This window comes from Ochotona princeps, chromosome 2 (assembly GCF_030435755.1).
Source record: "Ochotona princeps isolate mOchPri1 chromosome 2, mOchPri1.hap1, whole genome shotgun sequence".
NCBI lineage: Eukaryota > Metazoa > Chordata > Mammalia > Lagomorpha > Ochotonidae > Ochotona > Ochotona princeps.
The window spans coordinates 80,801,624-80,829,370 of NC_080833.1; the positions used below are offsets into that span (position 1 = coordinate 80,801,624).

The window sequence follows — 27,747 nt, forward strand, 5'->3', positions numbered from 1 at the left end:
CAACTACTAAGAACCATGGAGGTAAGAATCAGGCTGCTAAAGAAGGATCTGAGAGTCTTCTGGTGATGGAAGATTGTGGGCAGGCCCTCAGTTCACTTTAGATTAGTTCTACTATCACCTGTCATATGCTTCACATTAGGCAGGGCACTGGGGCTCAGGGATAAGGGAGTAACAGTTAACACCCAAGCGGTGACTTAACAATGAGCCAAACCATGAACTGCAGGCCTCTTGAAAGGGCCTCCTACAGAAAAACCACCCAGCCAATTCTCTGATGGGACTTCCTGGAAGCGTGGGCTGCTAGGGATCCTGACAGCTGGGACCATAACCACCAGAACCCAAACATCTTCAGACCTAATGAAGGTTGAAAAATATGGGTGAGGAAGACTGAAGTTTTTCTACAGGAACCTGGAAGCTCACTTCAGCTGGCATTATGATTGCCTATGACAAGGTAGGATAAAGCTGATGGACAAGAGTTCTTAGTCTGTGTCCAAGATGGAACTGGGGTCATAGGATCCTCAGGACTGATGTTTGCATGCCTCACAATTGAAGCTCTTCTGGAAGGTAGGGCAGGATGAGCAATAGGAACTGCCCCAGCACAATGCAGGTAACTTTGGTCTTTGTTTTCTCTTGTCTAACACACTGTATATGTTTGAGTGACAGCTTTTTCCTGAATGGAACCACTTACCTAAGAATCTTTGAATTACTAACCCTTTGAAGGTTAAGGCAACTATTTAATGCTTATAATGATTGGCAGTCATGGTGTGCCAACTGTATTCTAGGATTAACTAACTGAATTATGAGGTGAACCCTATTATCATCCCCATTTTACGAATAGGGATGGATACTGAGACACAGAGAGATCATGGCGTTGGCCATGGGCCACAAAGTCAAGGATGGATAGAGTCAGAACTCAGTCCTCGTCTGAGTCTATACTTTTCATCTCCTGCGCTCTCATAAAAATGACTTATTGTATGTTTATACCCTACTACTACTACTCACTACTATGCCATATAGTAAACAAAGCCAGACAGAAATGATATTATTTACTGTGGATGAATTTTCACTTATTAAAACTAGGACAAAAAGGATGTTTTAAAGTGTCTTAAAAGTGTATTAAAGAAATGATGGTCTCTTTTTTATATCTTTCTCCAAGTATGTTAAAATAAAAAAAAAGGCTGTATCTGTTTGTATATTTAAGCCTCAATGTTCACTTGCAGTGAAATTATCAAGAGATGATAATTTTTTTTTCATATTCACTTTATGTCCATTTAGCTAAGATTCATCTTTTTCAGATATGTTTAGAAAGTCTTGTCTTAGCCTATATACACACAGTGCATAATCATTTCTGTATTTTTCATATTTATTTATTATTGGAAAGACAGATATACAGAGAGGAGGAGAGACAGGAAGATCCTCTGTCTGATGATTCATTCCCAAGTGAGTACAATGACCAGAGCTGCGCCAATCTGAAGCCAAGATCCAGGAACTTCCTCCAGGTCTGCCACATGGGTGCAGGGTCCCAAGACTTTGGGCCGTCCTTGACTGCTTTCCCAGGTCAGAAGCAGAGAACTGGATGGGAAGTGGGGCTGCTGGGATTAGAGCCGATGTCCATATGGGATCCCGGCACATGCAAGGCGAGGACCCTAGCCTCTAGGCCACGCTGCCAGGCCCCATTTTTGCATTTTTAAAATCTTATTTATTTAACTTATTTGAAAAATCAGTAGAAAGACAGATCTTCTATCCACTGGCCCATTTCCCAAATGCCTGCAATAGCCAGGGCTAAACAATGCTGAAGCTAGGAGCCAAGGATTCCATCTTACTCTGCCTCCAAGGCACATCAGCAGGAACCTATATCTGAAGCAGAGAGAGGCAGGATTCCATCCTGGGCACTGCCAAGTGTTAACCCCTTTCCTCACAATGCCTGCCCTATGATTTCCATATCTAATGTATTAAACTCTTGTTTGAAAATACATTCTTGGGGTTGTGCTGGGGATCAATGCTGTGGTTCAACAGACTAATCCTCTGCATGCTAGCACCAACATCCCATATGGGTGCTGGTTCATGTCCCAGCTCCTCCATTCACAATCTGGCTCCCTGCTTATGGCCTAGAAAAGAAGCAGAGGAATACTCAAGTCTCACAGACCCTACAACCATGTGGGAGACTCAGAAGACACTCCTGGCTCCTGGCTTCAGGTTGGCTCGGCTCTGGCCATTGCAGCCGTTTGGGGAGTAAGCCAGAGGATGAAAGATCTTTCTCTCTGTCTCCCCATCTCTGTAAATATGCCTTTTGAATAAAAATAAATAAATATTTTTAAAAATATATTTATTTATTTTTATTACAAAGTCAGATACAGAGAGGAGAGATAGAGAGGAAGATCTTCCCTCCAATGAATCACTCCCTAAGTGAGCCGCAATGGCCGGTGCTGCGCCAATCTGAAGCCGGGAACCAGGAACCTCTTCCGGGTCTCCCATGCGGGTGCAGGATCCCAAAGCTTTGGGCCGTCCTCAACTGCTTTCCCAGGCCACAAGCAGGGAGCTGGAGGGGAAGTAGAGCTGCCGGGATTAGAACCGGCGCCCATATGGGATCCCAGGGCGTTCAAGGCGAGGACTTTAGCCGCTAGGCCACGCTGCTCTGGGCCCAAAAATAAATAACTCTTAAAAAAATAATAGAAAATACAGCCCTTGGCGTGAGTCTTTGGCATAGTGGATAAGATAACACTTGAGGTACCCATAATGCATCACAGAGTGGCTGAGTTTGAAGTCCCACAGTTTCCTGCTCATGTGTGCCTGGGAGGCAGCAGGTCATGACCCAAGTCATGACCCAACAGGGTTCCTGCTATCCTCATAGGAAACCCAGATTGACTTCTTGGTTCCTGGTTTCAGTGGTTTCCAGCACCAGCTGTTACAGGCCTTTGGGAGTGAACCAATGGATGGAAGATTCTGTGTGTCTCCCTCTGCCTTTGAAATAAAAAGTAACCTTTGTAAAAATTAAAATGAATAAAATCCCAATCTCAGACTGTCATGGGAAGTATATCAAATTATACTGTTTATTAATGATAACCCCATTAATAGTAGCTTTTTAAATTTCAAAGTGACCCTTTTCAGTTTTTCAACTCTAAATAGAGGCAGAAATAATTACATTTCTGCATTAACCACTGTCTTTGATATTTATTAAGTTCGTTTTCTTCTTATCTCAGTCTTCCTCCCCTAAAACTTCTGCCTGGCATCTCCATTAAGCCTTTTTTCCTTCTTTATCAACATTGCTCTTGTGTGACTTCCTTAAATTCTCTTCTATTGCCAGAGCTCTTTGTCCTCAGCAAAACACACCCCCACCCCGCTACCCTGCATTTCATAAGGATACAACATGTGCTGTCTGCCCTTGAGTAAGCATGTGCTCAGGCCGCCTCTTCTACCTTTCACACCCATCCTGTGATTGACAACACTGTTATTATCAGCATTTTATAGGTGAGGAAATGGGAGACCTGACTATGCTAAATCACACTGCTTGCCCTTTGATCTTGACTTTTGTGGAGGTATTGTTGCCATCCTGGGGACTTCAGGAATGTGGTGATATTATGTATGGAAGGTACTTCTTGCAGAAAACATTTTACAAAAGGAAAGGAGAAGAGAAAATGAAATGTTACCTAAAGGTTAGCATCATTTTTCTCTTGAATGTTTTGTGGAAATAGTCAACAACTGCACATTACCAATGTGCATAGCAGCAAATAGGTAGTTCCTGTTTTGCCCTTTAGCCAAGGTTTCTGCTCAGTGATTCCATGACTTACCTAATATCCTGTTTATCATTTATCAACATTAGGTGCCCCATTTATTCTAAATTCTTTCGCTGTTACAAAACAGGATTGTTAATTTACTGACAAGCTTTATTTACGTACATCTCAGGTGACAGCTGTTTCCCCAAGGTGAGGTGGCCTTCTCCACACTCATGCTCAAGTGGACACTTTGCTATTCATATTTGTTTTGTATAAATAAAATGGTAAATGAACCAAAGAAACCCTTAGTGCTTTCTAACACTTAAGGTCCAAAAACATTAAAAAAAACTTTTTAAAAATATTTTCTAACACTTGATTAATATTTGCTGGTGGAACTTTGGGATAACTGTCTTAAATGAAAACTTGAGAGGAATTCCTGAATTTTCTTTCCTGAAAAGATGCTACAAGTTAAACAAAACCTTTTAGGGTCAGTTTGTTCCATCAATTATTTCCTCTTCTTTCTATGTTGAACCACTGCCTCCTGCTGTGCCTTTACCGTTAGCCTATAAAAAACAAGCTCAAATCACTTCTATTAAAAAATAAAAGCAAAAATGGGCCCAGCGTGATAGCATAGTGGTTAAAATCCTCACCTTGCACGCGCCAGGGTCCCCTATGGACGTTGGTTCTAATCCCAGTGGCTCCACTTCCCATCCAGCTCCCTGCTTGTGGCCTGGGAAAACAGTTGAGGACGGCCCAAAGCCTTGGGACCCTACACCCACGTTGGAGACCTGGAAGAGCTCCTGGCTCCTGGCTTTGGATTGGCTCAGCTCCAGCCATTATGGTCACTTAGGGAGTGAACTATTGGACTGAGGATCTTCCTCTCTGTCTCTCCTCTGTATATCCACCTTTCCAATAAAAATAAACAAATCTTTTAAAAAAATAAAAGCAAAATCAGTAAAATATTCCCTCAATCAGTCTGGTTCAGCATAACTCCTTTGAACGACACAACCCAGCCACATTAAAATGGCGTTCAGGTCTCTAACCACACCTTTTATCCCTCTGAGTACTTTTTCCCTCCTGGTCTGTTTTTTTTTTTTTTTTTCCTATGGTTAGAATAAATCAGAACCAAAGCCTTGTGTGGAGCACACAGCTGAGTCTCATTTCCCATGCTGAGAGGTGGCTATCCTGCACCATGGCTGCACCATTTTTCTTTTAAAGATTTATTTATTTTTATTGCAAAGTCAGATGTACAGAAGGGGGGAGAGACAGAGAGGAAGATCTTCTGTCCGCTGATTCACTCCCCAAGGGGCCACAATAGTGTGCTACGCCATTCCAAAGCCAAGAGCTTCCTCCAGGTCTCCCACGTGGGCGCAGGGTCCCAAGGCTTTGGGCCATCCTCGACTGTTTTCCCAGGCCACAAGCAGAGAACTGGAAGGGAAGTGGAGCTGCCGGGATTAGAACCAGCTTCCATAGGGGATCCCGGCGTGTTGAAGGCGAGGACTTTAGCCACTAGGCCACCCTGCTCTGCGCCCAATTGCACCATCTTTCTAAAGAGGCTGACAAACCACACAAGACAGTCCAGACTTAGGCCTCTGTTATGATTTGGACAGAACTTGGCTCCTCAGTCTCACGTAGATGGTTCAAACCTCAATATCTTATGTTAACAGTTAATGGATTAATGTTAGGAATTGATGCAATGATCCAATTATGGTGTCTAAAGGTGAGTGGTTTGGGAAGTGATTGGGCCAAATTAGGTTACTAGGGTGGAATCCTGGTGGTTTTCAAAGGAGAGAACAACACGGAGGGCAGATGAATGCGTGGTCTCTACTTTCTGGCTTGCTGTGCATTCACGCCACCACTGGCAGCTCACCCATGCATGTCACTAATGGCACCTCCTGGGACTCCAAAATGTAAACTGAACCAAATCTTTTTCCTTCCTCAGTAGCTCCTCTCAAGTGTTTGCTATGCAATAATGAAAAGCTGACTAACACAAACTCATAAACCACACATTCCCTTTAGTCCCCTGTTGGCCTCTCCCCATCCTGGTCTTTCTTTTCTTCCAAGCTTCTATAAACTGTTGACCTCATCTTCTTCCTTCAGAAATGTTCAACACTTCCCACCAAAGGAGATTTCATCCTGTGATTTATTCTTCCTTACCACAGTGTCTCGTGTTTTATCTGATACAGTACTCAATCACAGGGGGAGGAGGGGAGGTTCTGGACAATGGTGGGTTCAAGTTCCATGAATAATGTTGAAAGTGAATCTGCAATTACAGTTAAGTACACACTGCAATGTGAAACATTCAGTTTCCGCAGAGATAGCACAATCACCCTTTCTAAATGAAATGATTTTTTAAAGGTATATAGACTTATATAAAAAGATTCCTGCTTTCCCTACTATTTTGAAGAAATAACACTAACTCAAAAATTTGTAAACTCTGCATCTTACGGGAATTTGGAATAGAAGGTGGTCACATTTCCACTTCAGTCTGCCAAATAGAAGCCCTTGGAGTTTATAAGTTTCATTATTGTTTGTTCATATACCTGTTCATTTAGATCTTGTGATTTATCGCACCCTTTTTCTGCTTGATGATCTAATGAAGTAGAGCTTTGCTCATGCTCCAACTATAGCTTCATTGTTTCTAATTCTTCATCTCTATACCTTGCTTGGACCCCTGGCTCTTTGGGAACACAGAGCAAGTGAAAGTGGTGATTACAATAGATTGTTTACCTGGAGGTCTCAGGATCTTGTCAGTATAAAATTAAACCAGCGCATCCAAGAGATGTTCTAAACTTTGGAAAACTTTGCCAGCCTAAGATGCAGAGGACTCTTTGGTTCAAATACACGTTATTTTCTGGGCACCTACAAGTATGGCCACCCTAGTCCTTAGGAGTGTCTCTCCCAGATCAGCCCCCTACAGATGCTTGTAACAAAATCTGAAAACATAGCCTTGTGTAAGCAGTCAAGCAATTGGTAATGAAGAGGCAAATCTCAGGCTGGAAAACTGATGATCCTCCTAATGCCATGGCAAAATATTGGATAAGGATCTCACAAGACTGATTTATGTTCCTTTTATGGCTGAAGTCTTAGAGAAGCATTTGGAAAGATCCAGAATATAGATATATAATAGTTTCTCTTGGCTGCATTTAGCAGTGTTTTTCAAGAAGAAATGAGCTCACTTAAGAAATACTAGAGTCACAAGCAGAAATGAAAAGAAACAAAGAATGTACAGAAAATTAGGACTTCGCAAGTTTGGCAAATCCAAGTTTTTTTTTTTAAAGATATATTCATTTTATTACAGCCAGATATACACAGAGGAGGAGAGACAGAGAGGAAGATCTTCTGTCCAATGATTCACTCCCCAAGTGAGCCGCAACGGGCTGGTGCGCGCCGATCTGATGCCAGGAACCAGGAACCTCTTCCAGGTCTCCCACGCGGGTGCAGTGTCCCAATGCATTGGGCCATCCTCTCCTGCTTTCCCAGGCCACAAGCAGAGAGCTTGATGGGAAGTGGAGCTGCCGGGATTAGAACCGGCGCCCATATGGGATCCCGGGGCTTTCAAGGCGAGGACTTTAGCCACTAGGCCACGCTGCCGGGCCCAAATCCAACTATTTTTGTGGTCCAAACAACAGATAAAACTTGCTTAAAGACTTTTTTTGAATTCCCTCCGCTAAGATTCTTCAACCAAAGAAAGGGATCTAACTTTGAAGCTATGTGAAAGTTTAAACTCCCTCTAAAAGTTTGATGATTTTAATTTGTGAAACAAACGTGTAATAGGAGAAATCATACCAACAAATACCAATTGTAAAAGTATACAGAAACACTAGAATTGTGCACAGAGCATGAGTCTCAGAAAGTTCAGAGAGTTGAAGCTTAAATGTCCTATTCATGGGGTTGATGGAGGTGAGATTAGAGCAACTTCAGAAGGATAGTATACTCTGAAATTATTTTGGGGGCAGATGAGTGAGCCCAGAAAAGCAGACAAAATTCTGGACTCAATGTGTGCTGTTTGGCTTCTAGTCTTCATGTGATAATAATTTGGTTTTTTCTGGCAATGAAATCTCATTAGGAAGCCTAAAGGCAACTGTGTTCCTCTCCTGGTACATACAGTCATTTGGTTAAGTGAACTTTGCAGAAAGCCTTTTCTTGTGCTGAGAGGGTCCAGCCTTTACAGATTGTTGAAGTGCCTATAGGGTATTATTTTCTTAGTCCCAACAGAGCAAAGATGAGATTGAGGGTGTTGGCTCACTTAAAGATGATCTGAAAATAGCCACTGCTGAAACAATAGAAAGAGCCTAAGTACTAGATAGGATGAAAGTTTAAATGGTGTTTCCAGAAATGACTTCAGGGTGCAGGTCCTGGCATATATACAAATGCTGCTACACTTATCATGGTGTAGACTCCTGAGCTACTGAATGTCATAGCAGCAGCGTGGGACCCTGCAGACTGTCAGTTTTTCCTTACGATTGTGTGGCTGGCAGGGAGCTATGGCTCACTGCTGCTTCCCAGCATTTTGAGAAGATCACATCACATACTGAGGGCTCTGGGAAAGGTCTCTCAATTCAAAATACAATTTCTGCTTAATTCATTTCACTTTTGTATCATCCTAAAATTAAAGAAAAATGTTCATTTGAATTGCCGGAAAGTCAGAGATCATCTGTGATGGACTGGAGACAAATGACATGCAATCCGATTAAACTGTAGTATTTCTGAAGAGACTACAAATGTGACCTGCAAGATGTTCATGCCTGAAACAGTCTTTACAAAAGCATAATCACTCACTTCAGTTTTGAATTTGGGGAACAGCGGGTCCGGATGGACTTCCCGGGAGGAACCCTAAGATAATAACAAAGCCTCCTGATGGTTTCATTGGGAACTTCTTCTGTAAGGGGAGGGATTTCTACTGATTGCTACTTATCTCCCATTTTTTAAAAAGTGTATTTTTAAATTATGCTAAATTTTATTCCATTCCCACCATCTCTGTAAATACCTCCTATGTAGCAGACTGCAATAAATGGTCACTAAATGGAGACTGAATGGCTTTGTTAGTTTATAGGCGCTTGGATCATAGCTAGCAATATATTTAAACATTACAGAAAAGATTGCACTTCCTCCATAGATAGTGGACTTTGGGCTGGCTGCAGAGTTTATGGGACCATAGGTCTCCATTGGAGGAGTTCAAGGTGTCTGGGAGGAAGAATTCAGTCAGGTTTCTGAATGATCTGAAGGATTGAATGTGTCTGCTTGTTAGTTCTCACCTTCATCTATGATATATTTCTGGGAGTTCTGATCTGTTTATTCAGAACCTGGTCATCCGTATGTTGACAGCTCCCAATTTTGCAAACAACATTCGCACATTGGCATTCAGTCAGGATTCTCTTTTATGTTCTAGACCAGTTATCCTCAATACTCAGTATCTTCATATGGAGAAAGTTCAATCACAACATGTCCAAAACTGGAGTTATTTCTTTTTTTCCATGAACACCTACTTCCTCTGTGGTAGAACACAGTAAATCATCACCAACGAAAACCACCTCTTTATCTTCCTATATAAATATGCCATCTTTGCAGAATCATTTTATGTTTTTCCCAGAAAGGTAGACTTCAGTTCTCTCTTTGTCGCTGAATAGGTCTGTGACTTGGTCTGACCAATAAAATCTGCAGAAGTGATGATATGTGAATTCTAACCTAGACTTTTAAACACTTTATTCTCATAGTCTTTGAAAGACCCTATAATTATGTTATGAAACTCAAGCTAACCTCTTTGATGATGATGGACTAAATGGAGAAAGATGACCAGCTGACATCTAGCACCAACTGCCAGCAGAACTGACAACATAATTTGCAAAGTTCAATGCCTTGATACTTGTACCCTAAATATTCAGAATTTTAAGATCGCAACAGAAAAACCATAAACTAATCACAAAGCCATTCTAAGAGGTGGCCCAGTGCAACTGCACAGTTCACATTCATAAACTGGTCTTGACCTCCAGGGACCATCTTGGAGCTTCAAGCCCCCAACAAACTGCCAATTGACTATCAACATATGAGTAAGTCAAGATGAAACCAACAGAATCTGTTAACTAAGTCCAATTGACAGTGTCTAAGTGATCAGTAGAATTTGTGGTTAATAAAAGACTGTTGCTTGAAGCAACTAAGGTTTGAAGTAGTTTGATAGCAAAAACCAAATGATATGTATTCTCTTATCTCTCACTAAAGCCTTGCCCATTTAACTTTACTCCACAAGGCCTGAGTTATTCTTTAGACTGTCTACTTCCCTGTGTGCTCTCTTTTATGCATGCATAGGTAAAAAGAATATGGGTTTAGACTGCCAGGGTTTACGTGCTATCTCTTCCCATTACTAATTATGTGACCTTGATCACATTATTTATACCTCCAAATGCTTCTATTCATCTTTAAAAGAGATAGCCTTATCTTTCTTATTAAAGTTCACAGAGATTAAGTAAGGAGACTCACAAATAACAATCAGCTCATATTGTTCTTTAGTTTAGGATAAAACTTGCAAGTGTATTACACAAGACTCCTAGAGCTATACAAGAACAGTATTAAGAAATGTGAAGACCAGACTTGGTCTTGAAAAGTTATGAAGTTGTTGAAATTACAAACTTGGGCTGTATAGGCTGACTTTCTTTTTTCACCCATCAGCTCTGCCACTTACCCTGTTTCTTTGCAGAGAACTTAGTTTCCTCAAGCCTTAATTTTGTCAACTATAAATAGGAGCAACAAAAGAAAATCTATTAGTGTGACTATACAGCTGGCAACTAAATGATGAAGTTCTGTAGGCTATAGAATATGCCTGCTACATGTTATTAAAATATGAATATTGGTCAAAAAGGGTAAGCCAAGATCACTTTGCCAAATACACAACCTAGACAGTAAATGGCATATGATATAGGAGACCATGTGCAAGAGAAGATGTGAATAGGTTACATTTGGAGATCCAAGACAGGAGTGAAGCCATTCAGGATGTCAACACTGCCTTAGCCGTCCTGGAGATGTATGATTCCAAACCCTCTCCACAAATCAAAGCAGAAAGTGCTGTGGCAGTAGAGGGAACAGATCAAGAAATTCCCATTAATTCTCTACCAATTTATTTTTGAGAGCCCAATTCATTTCTTAATAATCCATTTGCTTACTTATTATTGAACACTTTGGAATATGACGGTAAGTAAAAAACACATTCTGGTCTCATGGAGCTTCAGACTCACAGGAAATTCATCAACTAAATTAGCAATCTAAATATATTGTGAGAACATAGAGGATCAAGGAAGCTTTTTGAAGGAAGTTACATTTGATTTGAGATGGGGGTGGTAAGAGGTGGCAGTGAGTGTGACTGATAGTTAAGTAGAATCTTTGAAGCTACAGGGAGAGCATATGAAAATGTGTGGAAGGAGGAGAGAAATAGGAGCTTGAGAAACTTAAAATATTAGTTCAATACTGTAGAAAATATGAGTTAGAATTACATAGTGGAATTACATATGTTTACCCAATTGAGGAATTTGAACTTTGTCCTAAGGACAAAGTATCTGAAGGGAGAAGTGACAGAAAGAGCACCCTGACCACATGTGGAGAACAGAAGAGGCAACACCAAAGGCAAATCACCTGCTTTTGTTAATCACATTTTATTGGAAGACATCCTATTTATTTATTTACCTATTATCTACAGTGACTTCTTAAGTGTAGACTACAGACTCACAAAGCCTGAGCTATTTAGCTTCTAGCTCTTCAGGAAAATGTTTACTGAACCTGAGGAGACTGTAGCAGTATGGCAGTGTGGCTAGTTTTGGGGAAGGGGTAAAATAGGGATTTGGGAAAGGTAGATTTATGAGGTGTGCCAAATTGTCAATGATTGAGGATATCTATACAGGTATCAATTGAGATCACCTGTTTTATTTGTTAACCAAATTAAGATTGACTCAAGCCACATCACACAGCTTTTAGAAAGTACAGAACTTGGGCCCCGCACCAAGACCTAGCGGTTGAAGTCCTCGCCTTAAATGCAGTGGGATCCCATATGGACATCGGTTCTAATCCCAGCAACTCCACTTCCCATTCAGCTCCCTGCTTGTGGCCTGGGAAAGTAGTCAAGGACGGGCCAAAGTCTTGGAACTCTACACCCGTGTGGGAGACCTGGAAGAAGTTCCAGGTTCCTGGCTTTGGATCAGCACAGCACCGGCCGTTGAGGTCACTTAAGGAGTGAATCATCAGATGGAAGATCTTTCCCTCTGTTTCTCTTCCTCTGTATATCTGACTGTACAATAAAAATAAAATAAATCTTTTTTTAAAAAAGAAAGTATGGAACTTTCTAAAGTATTTGGCCAATTTTCCAGACATCCAACCATCGCATTACCTAGGACCTCCTCTTCTAATGATGGAATCATTTTATGGATTGTCTCGTTCTGGGTGCGCCATTCTTGCTTTCCATTATACACCCAATTGATCTAGCAAGGCCATTTGGCCCCATTCTGTGATTTCTTCACAAACCACATCACCACCTCTATTCATGTTGTGAGTGTATTATAGAGGTGGGGATGTTGAAATTAGGGGAGTAGAAAGCTTGAGATTTGGAGAAATTAGAGTACTTTAAATGCAAACAGAGTTGGGCATTGTTGCCCAATGATTTAAACCTCTGGGATGCCTGCATCCCATATCAGAGTGCCTAGGACCAAGTCCTGCTTCTGCTTCAATACAGCTTTTGGCTAATACACATTGGGAGGCAGCAGAAGATGGCCCAAATACTTGGATTTATGTCGCCCATATGGGAGACCTAGATGGAGTTCCTCTGGGTTCCTACTTTTGGCCTGACTGTTGAGTTCAATTGAGGGGTGAATTAATAGATGGAAAATTCTCTCTCCTATTTCCGTCACTATTTTAAATAGATAATATAAAATCTTTGAAAAAATGGCTATAACCTAATTAGTACACACCTTTAAAAAAAAGATTTATTTTACTGGAAATTCAGATGTACAGAGACAGAAAGAAAGATCTTTCATCCCTTGGTTTGCTCCCCAAGTGACTGCAACAGCCAGAGATGAGCTGATCTGAAGCCAGGAACCAGGAGCTTTTTCTGGTTCTCCTATGTGGGTGTAGGGTCCCAAGACTTTGGGCCATCCTCAGCTGCCTACCCAAGCCATAAACAGGAAGTTGGAATGAAATTGGAGTAGTCAGCACGCGAACTGGTGTCCATTTGGGATAGAACTGGTGTCCATTTGGGATACAACTGGTGTCCATATGGGATACTGGCATGTGCAAGGCAAGGATTTAGCCACTGAGCCATTGCACCAGGCCCAGATTATTACACATTTAAAAAATTATTTTGAGTATACCATGAAGTTACTCTGCTTTCCATCTCTTTTTGCCCTCTTTCCCCCCAACTCCTTTCATACTTCCAAGCTAATTTCTAATGTACAACAGTTCTTTTTGCTTTACAACTCTTCCTAACTCAAGTTCCCAAGGCACAACATCTACACATAATCAGTCATCTGGGAGTTTTCCTCTGGGAAGAATTCTAGTATCAGCAGCTATGTGAGAATTGGTTTAACTTCACCATAAATAGCAAGATTAGGATAGATATTGAAGACAGGTTTGGATCAATCAAAGTACAATCTAGCTCATTCAGCTAGAGTAGTCAGGAAAGAAGTACAAAAATCAGGATCACTCACATGGGAGTGATATAAAATACTAAGGAGTGAGTATGATATTGTGAATAAAAGGATGCCATGGATCTCGAGCAAAGAAAACCAACCAGAAGGACCATGTTATATACCCTTGACTTGTAGCTGAGGAAGATTGAATCTGAACCATTTTTATACATGTCGCTGGTTGAAAAGTTCATGGAAAAGTAGTATGAAAGTACATTTACTTTGATAAAAAAGTTTGAAACCCATTCACATTTTTTAAGGATTTATTCTTATTGCAAACTGATATATAGAGAGGAGGAGAGACAGAGAGAAAGATCTTCCATCCGCTGATTTACTCTCCAAGGGCCGCAATGGCTGAAGCTGGCCTAACCAAAGCCAGGAGCAAGGAGCCTCTTCTGAGTCTCCCACTTGGGTGTAGGGTTCCAAGGCTTTGGGCCGTCTTCGACTGCTTTCCCAGGCCATAAGCAGGGAGCTGGACGGGAAGTGGGGCTGCCAGTATTAGAACAGATGCCCATATGAGATCCCGGTGTGTTCAAGGTGAGGACTTTAGCCGTTAGGCTACTACACTAGGCCCCACATTTTTTATATTAGGCATTTTCCTTGAGTTTTTTTTAAGAGCTCTCATATAGATTACTTAATGGAGCATTAGACACACAAGAAATGCTTGATAATTGTAATCCATAATCACATACCATTCCTGAAATCTGTTTCTTTTTATGGTCCTGGGACTATGCTTTTTATTATTATCATTATTATTTTTGCTATGTTGTTTTGAAACAGATTAATCAACTACTTCTGAATCAGTCAAGTAGGTTTGACTTCCTTTAATTAAAAAAAAAAAAAACTAAGTCAAAAAGTATCAGGGACTGGCTCGATGACTCAACTGGCTAATTCTCTACCTGCAAGGGCTGGCATCTCATATGAGCTCTGGTTCATGTCCCAGCTGCTCTACTTCTAATCCAGCTCCCTGTTTATGGCCTGGGAAATCAGTGGAGGATGGTCCAAAGCCATGAGACCCTGCACTCATGTGGGAGACCTGGAAGAAGCTCCTGGCTCCTTACTTTGGTTCGGCCATTGTGGCCATCTGGGGAGTGAACCAGTGGATGAAAGATATTTATCTCTCCTCTCTGTATACCTGCCTTTCCAATAAAGATAAATTTCAGTTGCATTAGTAAATGTATTTAGTATGTTCTTCCAAAATAAAGGGGGGTGGGTGGGTGGGAGGAAGGCCTCAATAGGTTAGTATAACAATAAGAATAGGAGAAAAAAAAACAGTAAGAATAGGAATAAGTAATATGACCACCATTGTATATGGAATATTGACTAAATGTGTAGTATCAGATACAGACTTAGGTTTTTCCTTTATCACAACTCTATTATTACTTTCATGTTACTGATGAGGTGACGTGGACTCAGACTTTCTGCCTCTTCAGGTCAGAAGGCTGCCAGTGTATCTGCCTTCACAGCTCTTGATCTCAGTAACACTAGCCTTTATGGCCTCATAGTATGGGCACCTGCCTCATTCCCTTGCTTGAAATCTTTCATTGTTTTTTCATCACTTCCTGAGAAATCTGCATACTTAATTGTGGCATCATTTATCTTGCATAATCCTTAACTCCTTTAGTAGCTGACCTTCTGCTGTTGTCTACCTAAATATGTTTTGAGTCCAAATACTCATAGACCTAGTACCTGCCAAGTCCCTCCAGGATTCCCTGGTTTTATATAGTCTCTTTTTCTAGAATATTCTTCCTCCCCATCTGCCCAAGCTTTATATCTAGAGACCGAAGTTCTACTCTGTTTCTCTTGTGAGGTCTCTTATTGATCTCTTTGAGTTTTGATTCTCCCGTTGGAAAAGCTGATTCTGTATTTCTTGGTTTGGATCACATTAACCGTAATGGATTGTGGCTTTGTCAACTCACTGGTGGTATCACCTTAACAGGGTGGTTTGGTTTTATCAAAACCACATGTGTTTTTCATCTATAAAACAGAACAAACAAGTGCTTTAGAGCACTGCCTGACACACAGTACTCAGAATTATTATTATTGACTCTTGTGCAAATCAAAAAGAGTTACATATTAATGATTTAATACACTGTGATTTAGCACACTGTACTTTGTGTTGGTCCCCTCTGTCTGACTTTGATATCAAGGTGAAGCTGGCCTCATGTACATTTAGATGGGTTACCCTCCTTTTTGTCTGGAAAATTTGAGAATGGGTGTTACTTCTTCCTTAAATTTGATAGAATTCAGCATGAAACTATCCAGTGCTGGACTTTTTTTTTGTTTAGAGGTGTTTTCTTATGATTTAATCTCATTACTTATTGGCTCATTCAGGTTTTCTGTGTTGCCATGGTTCATTTTTGGTAGTTAGTTTTTCAAATTTGTTAGTGTATAGTTACTCATAATGGGTACTAATGTGTCACTGTATTTTTGTGGTATCAATTCTAATATTAAGGGGATTTTTATTATATGCTCAAACCTAGCATAAATTGTATTAATACCCATTGGATGATAGAGTAAATGAGTACTTTCATTAATAAGAATTGATTTCAAGGGACTCAAAGTTTGTAATATTATAGTGTTAGTAGCACTACTACTGGGTAACATTTTTAAATAATAAATTTATTTTTTGATGTTGTTTACATAATTGAGAAGGATCTATCCTCGTGTGGATCACCGATCAGGGTGGGGAGTTTCATGGAATGGGAGAAAATGGATGAGACAACTGTTTCCAATCTCCTTTTTTCTTACTGGGTAACATTTATGAGTATAATTTGCTTTACACTACTCAAAATTCCTGACACTCATTAGTGCATTTAATTTTCACAATGATTATGTTATGTCAGTATTATCTCCATGACAGTTTTTAAAATTATAAAATCCTGTCATAATTTTAGATAAAGTAACTGAGGGTCAGAGTAGATAATATTGTCAAGTCACATAGTAATAGGCATTAAAGGTGATAAAAGTGATATTACAGAACAAAACTTTGCATTTCCTAGAGAACCTTCAGGATTATCTGATTCCTCCTTTCACTTCTCTTGAATCATTTTACAACTGTTTGCAGTTTTAAAATAGAAAACAAAATTTGCTTGATTCCTGTAAAAGCATATTGTGACCCTAGAAGGTCAGCAAGCACAGGATTACAATTGATAGGATAATATTTGTATGAAAACTGAGTGTGTACCATTCATATAGCTAAATGGATATCATTGGTATGAGAACAGCTGAGTGGATAGCATGTGAATGAGAACACTTGGTAGCATTTACAAAACAGAAAAGAGTTCCAAACAAAAGTATAGAAACAGTTGAGGGTTTTGTTGATAAGCTCAATACCTCCTCCCTTATCCTATATGACCCTCAGTGTATAAAGTCTGATGCCACTAATAAACTTCAACTCTCGACCATCATTCAGAGTCCACACGTGTTATTATTGGCTCCATGCACCAAGTCCGTCGCTGCAGGACAGCGACAGATTCCCTCAATCAATGAGTTAAATAACATCTTTCAAAAAGTTTTTTTTTTCTTTTTATCTGTGACAGAGGCATGCTTTAGGTTTTGCTAAAGACTGTTTTGGCAGGGCTGTACTGGGATGCAAGCTCCTATTACTCCAAGGCCCATTTCTGCAACCCAAGCATTTCGAAATTTTACTAGGGAACTTATTTCTCAAGCAGAGTTCTGAGTCTGAAAGAAGAGTGATTTAGTAGGGTTTTTGTCTTTATTTATTTCTACTATATATAGTTATTCTGTTGCAGGTGACCTGGAAAACAGTGCTTTGAAAAAATTTATTGTACTGCTTTTTTGATAGGGAAAATAAAATACAAAGCACATTATCAACATACTCAAACTCTCAAAGGAGAGAAGAGAGATCCCATGTGGAGGAATCTCTAGGTTTCAGGGAGAAAATAGTACAGCATTTAATGCAGACCTCTATAAATAGGGAAGAGTTTGATAAGGAAGATGCAAGGAAAAGATATTGTATGTTAGCAGCATGAGCATTGATATGGAGCTAGAAAATTTTTGAGGGTGGAATGGCAGAACAACTAGTAGTTTTATTTGATAGACTGAGTAGGGAGTAAAAACCATGGGACTAGAAAGCTAAGTTCAAGCTAAAATGGATGACTCTAATGCTATCCATGTGTTTAATAGGCAATAATAAGTACTATAGACATTTTGAGATGAAGGGATGAAAAAGACAACCAATAGCATTTCAAGAAAATTCTGAAGAGGTGTGAAGAGAGAATGAGGGAGGGAACTGATGAGAGACAAGGGAAGGAAATATGTGAAATCACAAATATTTGTATTTATTGAGGTTCTCTTGTTTGGGTAACATGTATAATACTAAGCAATAGAAGATACTCAGGAAAACATCGTCTAGAGTCATGATTCCAGGGAGATAAAAGAAGGAAAGAACAGTATTTGGACCTACTTTTGATGAATGAAAAAGGAAGAAAACAGAAGAAAAATAAAGGAAACATATTTAGGAAATAGAATTGGTAGTATACTTGGATATATAGGGTTAAGAAAAAGGGAAAGGCTAGGAAAATTAAAACTTCCACTTTGGGTTATTAAAGGTGAGATGACTCCATAAACTGAATGAGATAAATAAGCATATGAAGAAAAGGGAGACAGTTATTTTATTATATATTATTTATAAAATTTTATTACATTTGAAAGGCTTGAGAATATATGATAGGATGTTGGTTACACAGGTTTAGAGCTGAAGAGAGTTTTCGATATCTATTGTCAAAGTGGAGTTGTGTCAAGGGGATTGCAGAAACAGGGTAGACAGGGTTAAGTTCTGGTGGATACAGCATCTAAACTGGGTGAAGTCATTCATCCAGTAGGTGCAAGTGAACTGAGCAAAAATTTATCTGCAAACTTTAGAGCTAAGAATCAAACAGAAAAGCCCATGCATTATCAGGTTCAAGGAACTATCAAAACCTTGATATGAAAAGGTCAAGTGCTGAAGGAATACGGCCAGGGCTTTATTGAGAAACAAGAACAAAGGTGGTAGAGCAAGTTCAAGGATGCTTTTTGCAGATCTTCTTTCAGGGAGAGTGCTTTTTTGGAAGAATTATTTCAGGTAGGCAATGAAACTCCAAGAGGGGTAAGCAGCAGAAGATGTTTATTCAACTCCTAAGAAGGAAAAAAGGAGTAAGTGGAGCACAGAGCAGGTGGCGGGTCTAGTCAACTCCTCAGCAGCTGCTTAATCTTACGTAATGTTGGAGAGAAGCTTGGCATGCTAGGAGGTGATCTCCAACAGAAGCTGGAGGAAGGGCTGAATTCTGGATTCAAGGTGATGACGCAGCAGCAAGGAGGTCAGTGACAGGCATTTTTATATTGATTTCCTTATAGTCTAACAATTACTGTTGTTACTGTTGTAATTCTATTACAAAACAAGGGAGATCAAAGTTACAAAACCACGTTTAAATTATTTAGAAGGAAGATGGCTTTGAACTCTTGTTTCATCCCCTCCTGTCCCAATCAATGTAACAAATGTTGAATCTAGACAATTATTGTTCGTAGCTATTGGTCGGAGTTATATATTTTAAAGCATTTCTTCTATGGGTAGAAATAAGAATACATGCAGTTGTTTTCAGAGATCTCCATAATGCTTTTACAGTGTCAAGTCTTTGTTGAAACAATAATCTGGGTTAAGACAAACTGAATAGAAATTGAATTGTTCCCACATCTTGGGGGGATACATTAGTAGATTACTTTCCCTTTTTGTACTAATAGATTACTATGTGTATATCACAGTGTTAGAAGCCAAATCCTGATAGCTTGAAAAATGTCATCAGATAGAAGACCTCATGTACATGCCAGAAGAAAGCTCCTTTGTTGGAACTCCAAAAGAAAGCACAGAGGCCTTCCCATCACTAGACTCCCTTTTATTAACTTGGAGTAGTTGGTCAGTGCAGGAGATGAAAGGAAACATGTCATTATTTTGCTTTTTGTCTTCTCCAGAATGCAGATGACCGATTGAGACACTCTCTCCTTCTGCCATAGCACTCTGAAGTGTCCTAAATGAGTTCCTTGATAAGCTGGGAAAAGGGAGGCGACTACATGGAGAGCACCTACCCTGCAGGGGGTAGTGTAAGGTGCTAAGGTGTTTAAGACAGAAACTTGGTCACCAGGCAACTTAAAATCCAGGTATGTTCAGAAATTGAGCTTCCAGAATCCTGAGATAAGACTCCCAGCTGGGCTTTGGGACATAATGTGTCATAATGTTACCTCCTACCTGGATTGTAGATTTGGGGGCATTAGGCATTTGTACAAGAAATCTGGACCTTGGATAAATATATGAACTACTTAGTACATCCGGAAACTATGTAATGTATTCACACTGGTGTGTACAATAGAGCTTAACGAAGGGGTGGGTGTGGGAATATGTCAAGGGTGACTGCAGGTCTCTGTGGTGCCCTGGTGGATACTGTCATGTTAAAGAGACAGCGAACCACTGAGATAAAACTATGTCTGAGAACTTGTTATTGTCAAAGCTTCAAAACTGAAGACCTTAAGTTCAGTGCATAAATATTAGGACATAAAGTAAGTACCTTTTTGTTTGAAATGCATTAATTCTTAATCGACATTTAATAATAACTGTATATATTTTGGGAGTTTGACATTTTAATATGTGTTTACAATGTGTAACATTTGGATCAGGGTAATTGGCATAATCCATCACCCTAAAGGAGTTTCTTATCTGCATTAAAAGAACTTATGTTCTCAAAAATTATTCTTACATTTTTCTCTGTTTCATTTGAATTCAGTATATTTGTGAAATTCATTACGTACACCCAATTAGAAAACTAATAGGTTAAGCTTTCTGATCTTGATATGGTCCTTGCCTTAATGTTATAGCTCCTGTTATACCCAGAAAGTATTAATAGCTAACATTGTTTCTTACTCATTAGCATTTGGAGATACTACTTTCTTATGGCATGTATTTGACAAACTATGAAGACATTTCAGCAGTCTTTCAAAAAATATTTCAAAATGTATTTACTTGAGAGACAGAGAAACAAAGAGACAAAGACACACAGAGAGAGGGGTGTTTAACTCCCAGATGCTCTCAGCAGCCTGGGCTGTACCAGAGCCAGAGCCAGGGGCTAAGATCACCATTTGGGCTAGGAACACCAAACTGGGGGAGGAACGCAATTACTGGATTCATCACTGCTCTCTGACATCAGCAGGAAACTGGAGTCAAGAGCTAAAGCCAAGAATTGAACTCAGGTACTCGGATGTAGAATGGGTTTTTTTTCTTTTTTTCTTATTTATTTTATTTCCTTGAAAGTCAGAGTTATGGAAAGGGAGAAAAGGGAGATAAGAGAGGGAGGCTGAGAGAGAGAGAGCCTTCATCTGCTGGTTCACTGCTCAGATGACTCTAATGGCTAGGACTGAAGCCAAAACCAAAGAATTTCATCTGGGTCTCCCACATGGGTGCAGGGACCCAAGCACCCAGGCCATCTTCTGCTGCTTTTCTCAGGCCATCAGCAGGGATTTGGATCAGAAATGGAGCAGCTGGGACGTGAACCTGGGTCCATATGGGGTGCCAGTGTGGCAGGCGGTAGCTTGACTGCTACACAACACCTTTCCCTTGGGATATGACTTCTTAAACATCAGTTTTAACACTTGCTCTCCAAAGTTATGTTTAATCTAGTGTTTCCTAACAGGGAAAATTTTAAAATCTGATACAGGAACCATACCTTTCTTTGTGGAAAATAAATTCCCCTAAATAATATCTTTTTCATAAAAAGCAGGCAGTCTCCTTTTAAAATGTGATTAGGTTGCTCCACTCCACTCCATATTCAGCTCCCTGTTTGTGGCCTGGGAAAGCAGCAGAGGATGACTCAAGTGTTAGGGCCCCTGCACCCAAGAAAACACTCCTGACTCCTGGCTTCGGATCAGCTCAATTCTGGTATTTGTGGTCATTTGGGGAGTGAACCAGTGGACAGGAGATCTTTTCTGTCTCTGCAAGTCTGATCTTCCTTTCCAATAATTCTTTAAAAAAAAATGTGATTTAGGAAAGGCATTGCGATGCAACTTGTTAAACCTCCACTTGGAACATCCCAACACTGTATCAGAGTACCAGGTATTAAATCCTGCAGTCACTTGCAATTAAGCTTCATGTTAATTCTTCTGCAAGGCAGCAGATGACGGCTCAAGTTTTTGGGTTCCTGCCACCCAGATGGAATTCACAGTGGAGTTCCTATCTCAATGACTTAAGCCTGGCCCAGCTCCTGCTGCCGCCGATATCAGAGTAGTGAACCAGTAGGTGGAGGAGCTCCTTCTTTCTGTCACTCCCCTCCTCACTCTATTATTCTGCCTTTGAAATAAATAAATCTTTAAAATACTAGTATATTGCAAAGTATAGCAATTATGCTTTGAAAAGGCATGGCTTTTCCCCCTGTTTTTGATTTGTTCTACTTTTCGCATGTTATGGTTATATATTTTGCCATGTAGTAGTTTTAAATTTTTGATTACTAAGGTTTATTAATGTTTTATGACTTCGGAGTTTCAAGTGACAATTAAAAAGGCCTTTCCGTACCAAAGTAACAAGAAAATTCACTCATATTTTCTTACAGTGCATTTGTGCATTCATTTTATATTTAAATCTTTGATTGATTTGGAATTTATCCTTATGTAAAATAGATACATATTTCAGTTTATTTTTTATGAGTGATATCCACTTTTGAAAGAGTCTCATGTTGCTGATTTGAGCTTCTGTTTATTTGAGTCTATTTCTGGACTTCTTATCCAATTTTATTACTTTATCTACTCCTATGGAACCCCAAAAGTCCTTACTAATACAGGTTCTGTACTATTTTTTAATAAATAGAGGATTGCCTCCTTCACTGATATATTATTGTTTATCTTTCTGGATGGACCTCAGAATTAGCTTGTTCTATTTCAGAACATTGCCTTTTGGCATTTTCATTTTAATTGCAATAGACTTAAAAATAAAAATGTAGTGAGAGTAACCAAACATTGACTTTAAGTATCAAAGAACAAAATTTGGCTTTCCATTTGTTCAAATTCACTTATTGGTCCTGAAGGTGTATTTTAAAGTTTTATTCAGGTAAGTTTTGCATATTACTTATTAAATTTCTTTCTAGGTGCTTTTTGTTGCAACTTTAAGTAGGATCTTTTATTTTGTAAGGAAGTATTATGTGTGTGTGCACATACATAAATACACATTAACATAATTTTGGAAAATTAAGTTTATATCATAATCCCATACTTAGTTTTGGCTTCTATATTGCATGTATATTTTTCCAGAAAGGCATATTTTCAGAGAGAAGGAGAGACAAAAAGAAAGATCTTCTATCTGCTGGTTCGCTCCTGAAATAGCTGCAATAGCCAGAGCTGAGCCTGTCTCGGGGCAAGGGCTTCCTCTGTATCTCCAGTGTGGGTGCAGGGTCCCAAGGCTTTGAAGCATCCTTGACTGATTTTTGCAGGCCACAGCAGGGAGCTGGATGGGAAGTGAAGTAGCCAGGACATGAATTGGCACCCATATGGGATGCTGGAGCTTTCAAGGGGAGGATTAGCCAATTGAGCCATCACTTTGATATGTTTTTTTTATGTTTATATGTTGATTTGAAACTATGTTTCAGTAGTTTTCCAAGCAGACAATCACATTGTACTGACAATTTTACAGTCTTTTTCTAATAGTTATCTCTTTGCTTTCTCTCTTGCGTCTAGTTCCCTTAACTGATAACTTCCAGCACCACTGTAGATTAATAGTGGCAGAAAGGGCATCTCCTTTGTCGCCAAAACCCTCTAGTGTTTCCTCATTAAACTTGAAGCTTTGATTCTTCTATTTAATTTTCAGTTAGACATTACTATCTTGCTTCAGTTAAATAACAGAAGATTTGGTTCAACGACAGGATTCCTAAATGTCCCGCAGAAAAGGATTGGTGAAATTCAGTATGGCAGATGCATTGAATGGAATGATCAGAGCAATTATAAAATATTATGCACTGTTTTAATTATTTTTGTTGCTAAAACTCCTAATGTATATGCTAGAAAATATTAGAATGGATATTTAATAAATAATATAAAATTATAAAAATAAAATCTGGTGATTAATAATATAAACTTTAACATTTAAAAAAAAGATTTGTTTATTTTCAGTGGAAAGTTAGAGTTAAAGAGAGAAGGAGAGACAGAGAGAGAGAAAGATCTTCCATCCATTGGTCCACTCCCCAGATGTCTACAATGGCTAGACCTAAGGTGATCTGAAGGCAGGAGCTGGGAGTCTGCTTCGTATCTCCCATGTGAGTGCAAGGATCCAAAGACTTGGGCCTTCCTGCACTGCTTTTCCAGGCCACAAGCAGGGAATTGGGTCAGAAGTGGAACAGCCAGGATAGGAACCGGTGCCCATTTGGAATGCCGGTGCTTGTAGGTGGAGGATTTTAGCGTTTTGAGCCATAGAACTGGCCCCGGAATACATACAGTTTTAAAATAAATCCATGATAAAATTTTGGTGCAATTAAAAATAGGTTAAAAAATTTTTTAAATGGATTTTTTTCCTTTCTTCTAGATTCCTTCCTGTTTTTTTATTTGTTTTTATGATACAAAAATAATACTCTCCTATTTAAAATCTGTTTATTACTCATTTCCAAATGGACTAAAATGATATTGTAGAAGGAAGTTTGCAGGGCCTGGTGCAGTAGTCTAGTGACTGAAGTCCTTGCCTTGCATGCTCTGGGATCCCATATGGGTGCCAGTCTACTACTGGCCACCCCATTTCCCATCCAGCTGCCTACTTGTGGCCTGAGAAAGCCATGGAGGACGGCCCAAAGCCTTGGGATCCTGCACCCACATGGGAGACATGGAAAAGGCTCCTTGCTCCTGGCTTCAGATCGGCTCAACTCCATCCATTGCGACCGCTTGGAGGAGTGAATCAACAGATGGAAGATCTTCCTCTCTGTCTCTCCACCTCTCTGTATATCTGACTTTCCAATAAAAAAAAAAAAATCTTTAAAAAAAAGTTTGCAGATGCCAGCTCTGTGGTATAGCAGGTTAAGCTACACTTCTAATCCAGCACCACATGAGCCTGGGACAACAACTGGCTAGCTTCTGCATGCCCCAATCCTGGCTGGTGGGACCATCTGGGCAGTGAACCAGCAGATGGAAGTTTCTCTCTTTCTGTCTTCCTTCCCCTTAATAATTCTGATTTTCAAACTTCCCTTCCCTCTGTAACTCTGATTTTCAAGTAAATAAATTCATCTTTATCTTGAAAACAATGAGACGGCAAGAAAGTCACAAGGAAAATGAGAATAATTGGTTCTATTTAGTAGATTAAAAATTATGGGAACTCACAGTTCATCAAGCAAGTTTGCTTTCTTAGTTTTTTTTTTTTTTGCATTTTTCCCCATAAGTGTAGAGAAAAACTTATAGCTTTTGAAACATTTTAGAAGCTATCAGATGAGGTAGTGTTTTCTGTGGAAGAGGGAATAATCGAAGTGCTAGGAGTGGGCGTGGCACTTTATTGTTACAGGCGGACAGTTAGCAAGAGAGTTGTTCACCAAGCTCTTGGGCACCTGGCTGGTGCCTTCCCCACCTCGGACATCCAACTGTATTCATGCATTCCATCATCAATATAATCTCTCCATGAAGTGTAAAGTTTCCTTTCATATTGTTTGATAGAGAGTTCCTATAGGTGAAAGAAATGGGGTACTAGCCAGAAAATGAGAAAGAGTTGTTGGTAATAAAAGCTCTGTTTGAAAGAGAAGCTTGAGTATAAAATTAGATGAAATTTAAGAATTCTCCTGGCCCAGGATTTCTCAATCGCAGTAACTGACATTCAGAGCTGACAATTCTTTTTTTGTGGGAGGCTGTCATATGCTTCCAATGATTAACAGAATATCTGGCCTCTATTCACTAGATGCCAATACAACCCCGCTTCCCTGATGTGACAGCCAAGAATATCTCTAGACATTGCAACATGTCCCTCAGGTCAGAGGAATCAGCTCTGTCTCACCACTCCCTGCATTGTGTACCTCTATCTCAATAGAAAAAGGAGAAACAGATCTCACCAACAGGGTAGAAGCATGATAAATGTAAAGAACAGTGAGAGATATTCCTGTATCCTTTCAACAAGAGTTCACAAAGAATGAGCAAAGAAATGAGAAGGAAGAAATGGATAAATAATTTTTAAAAATGAAGATCAAAAGGACCTTTATTGTCCAGCACAATCAGAGCAAAAAGGACCCATTCTAAGACACATCATTATGTAGTTCCAGATGACTAGGTATAAAGGGAACATTCTAGAAGATAAAATAAACCAGACACTGAGTGAGAGCCAGAATGGCATTAAAAGGACCAGCGTTGTGGTGCCATGACAAGATGGTAATGAATGATGTCTAACACTGAAAATCAAGGCTCATTGGTATATCATTTAGGAGATAACCCATAGCAGGGTTGTGTGTGAGACACAGGATGGAGATAAGTGAGGAGAAGTGGTTCACTCTCCATATGGCTGCAGTGGCTAGCGCTGAGGCAGGCAGAAAACAAGAGCCTGGAACTCCATCTGGGTCTCCCAAATGCATGGCAGGAATTCAAGCTCTGGGCCATATTCTGTTGTCTTCCCAGGAGCATTGGCAGACAGCTGGATAGAAAGTAGAGCAGTTGAAACTCCAGCTGTATTTTCTATTGGCGTACCAGCTATGTGCCACATATGTGCCACATAGGTGCCAGCTATGTGCCACAATGTCATCTCCTGAAAATTCTTGAAATGCCAACTCAGGAAAAAGAGCTGCTTTGGGGTTAATCTAGTTTTGACTGACTGAATTTTTGATGAAAATGTTTGGGGTTATTTAGGTTATAAATTCACAGCACAGTTGAGAACTGAGGCACTTTTGAAAACCATTTGTAATTATCTTGTTACTTTAAAAAGAAATGATGTTTTTAATCTCAGGTTCCAAACAAGTATCTCTATTTAGAAGCTGAAAAAGTTTGGAAACAAATTCATGAGTAAAAAATTGCTTGCTATAAAGATTTCTTGTACCTTTAAAAAACCATAGATGAATAATATGTCTGCACATTGAATGCTTTCAATGAGCGAAAATGTGAAAGTAAAACTCAGCCTTTACACTTCATATTTAAAGTGCAGATAAAAGTCATAGATACTGAATTTGAAAGAAGTATTCCTGAAAAGTAAATATAAGGAATTAAATGTGAGGAATGAAATGGATATGCTTCAAGAGATTAAGCTCCATTAAAAAAAAAATAGGGCCTGGCTTGGTGGCCAGCGGCTCAAGTCCTTCACCTTGCACGTGCCAGGATCCCATATGGGTGCTGTTTTGTATCCCAGCTGCCTCACTTTCAATCAGCATCCTGCTGTGACCTGGGAAAGCAGTGGAGGACAGCCCAAAGCCTTGGGACCCTGCACTCCTGTGGGAGACCCAGAAGAAGCTCCTGGGTCCAGAATGGCTCAGCCTCGGCTGTTGTAGCCACTTGGGGGAGTGAATCAGCAGAAGCAAGATCATTCTCTTTCTTCTCTTTATGTATCTGACTTTGTATCATGGCATAATAAATTAATTTAAAAATACATATAGCTTATACAGCCATTGCCCTCACAAGGATGCTGAATTAAAAGTTTCAACATTTTTTTTTTAAAAGTTTCCACATTAAGCCACTACTTACTGACTTCCTTTCACAGTCTCAGGCCACATCCCTGAAGCATTCCCTTATATTCTGTTGAATTTTAAACACGATCTTGCCCTTGTGGCTTTGTTCAATACAGAGGTGAGATTCCTCTTCTCGGCCTTGGCTTACAGCCCTTGGTGTTAGAGAGTTACACCTAGCAAAGATAATGGTGGTGCACTTATCGGACCAGAACAGAGCCACGGTTAGCCACCAGAGGCCAGCATAGCAGAGTGCCCGCGGGAGGCAGGCCTGATGCAGAGACCTGACATGAGATCTGTGTGCTCTGGGCTGACCCAGTTGGTGGATGTCTACACACACCACCAACCACCTGGCCCCAGAGGGTTATGAAAGAGCTGTTGTGAGCGTGGAAAGCAACCACAGGGCAAACCAGCGCTGTCAGGTACTCCCGCGGCTATGAAGCAACTGTGATGAAACAGATTGTGGTCAAAGAGCGTGGGTGTCCTGCTATGGTCTGAGAACCTCGGGGAGAAGAGAGGGAACATGCCCTTGGAGCCCAGCAGCACTTTCTTTCCTTGCATGCCCGCTGTGCATGTCTCTGTCCTCTGGGGTGGCACAGGTTTTATCTTTTACAGATCAGTCCGAGGTCCTTTCGTCCAGACACGGGTCTTCAGAGGTAACTATGAATCGTTATTTCCATTTAATAGCTAAGCAAATAAATTGCAGTGGCTCGGTGAGCTGAAGTCAAATAGCTCTAA

General features: G+C 40.0%; 1 long non-coding RNA gene across 1 annotated transcript; it reads left to right on the forward strand.

Annotated features, from left to right (window-relative positions):
- On the forward strand, positions 1-27,747 carry LOC131478830 (uncharacterized). Its single transcript, XR_009244621.1, has 3 exons — positions 1-448; positions 19,350-19,528; positions 27,625-27,747. It is a non-coding gene; the product is annotated as an uncharacterized LOC131478830 (long non-coding RNA).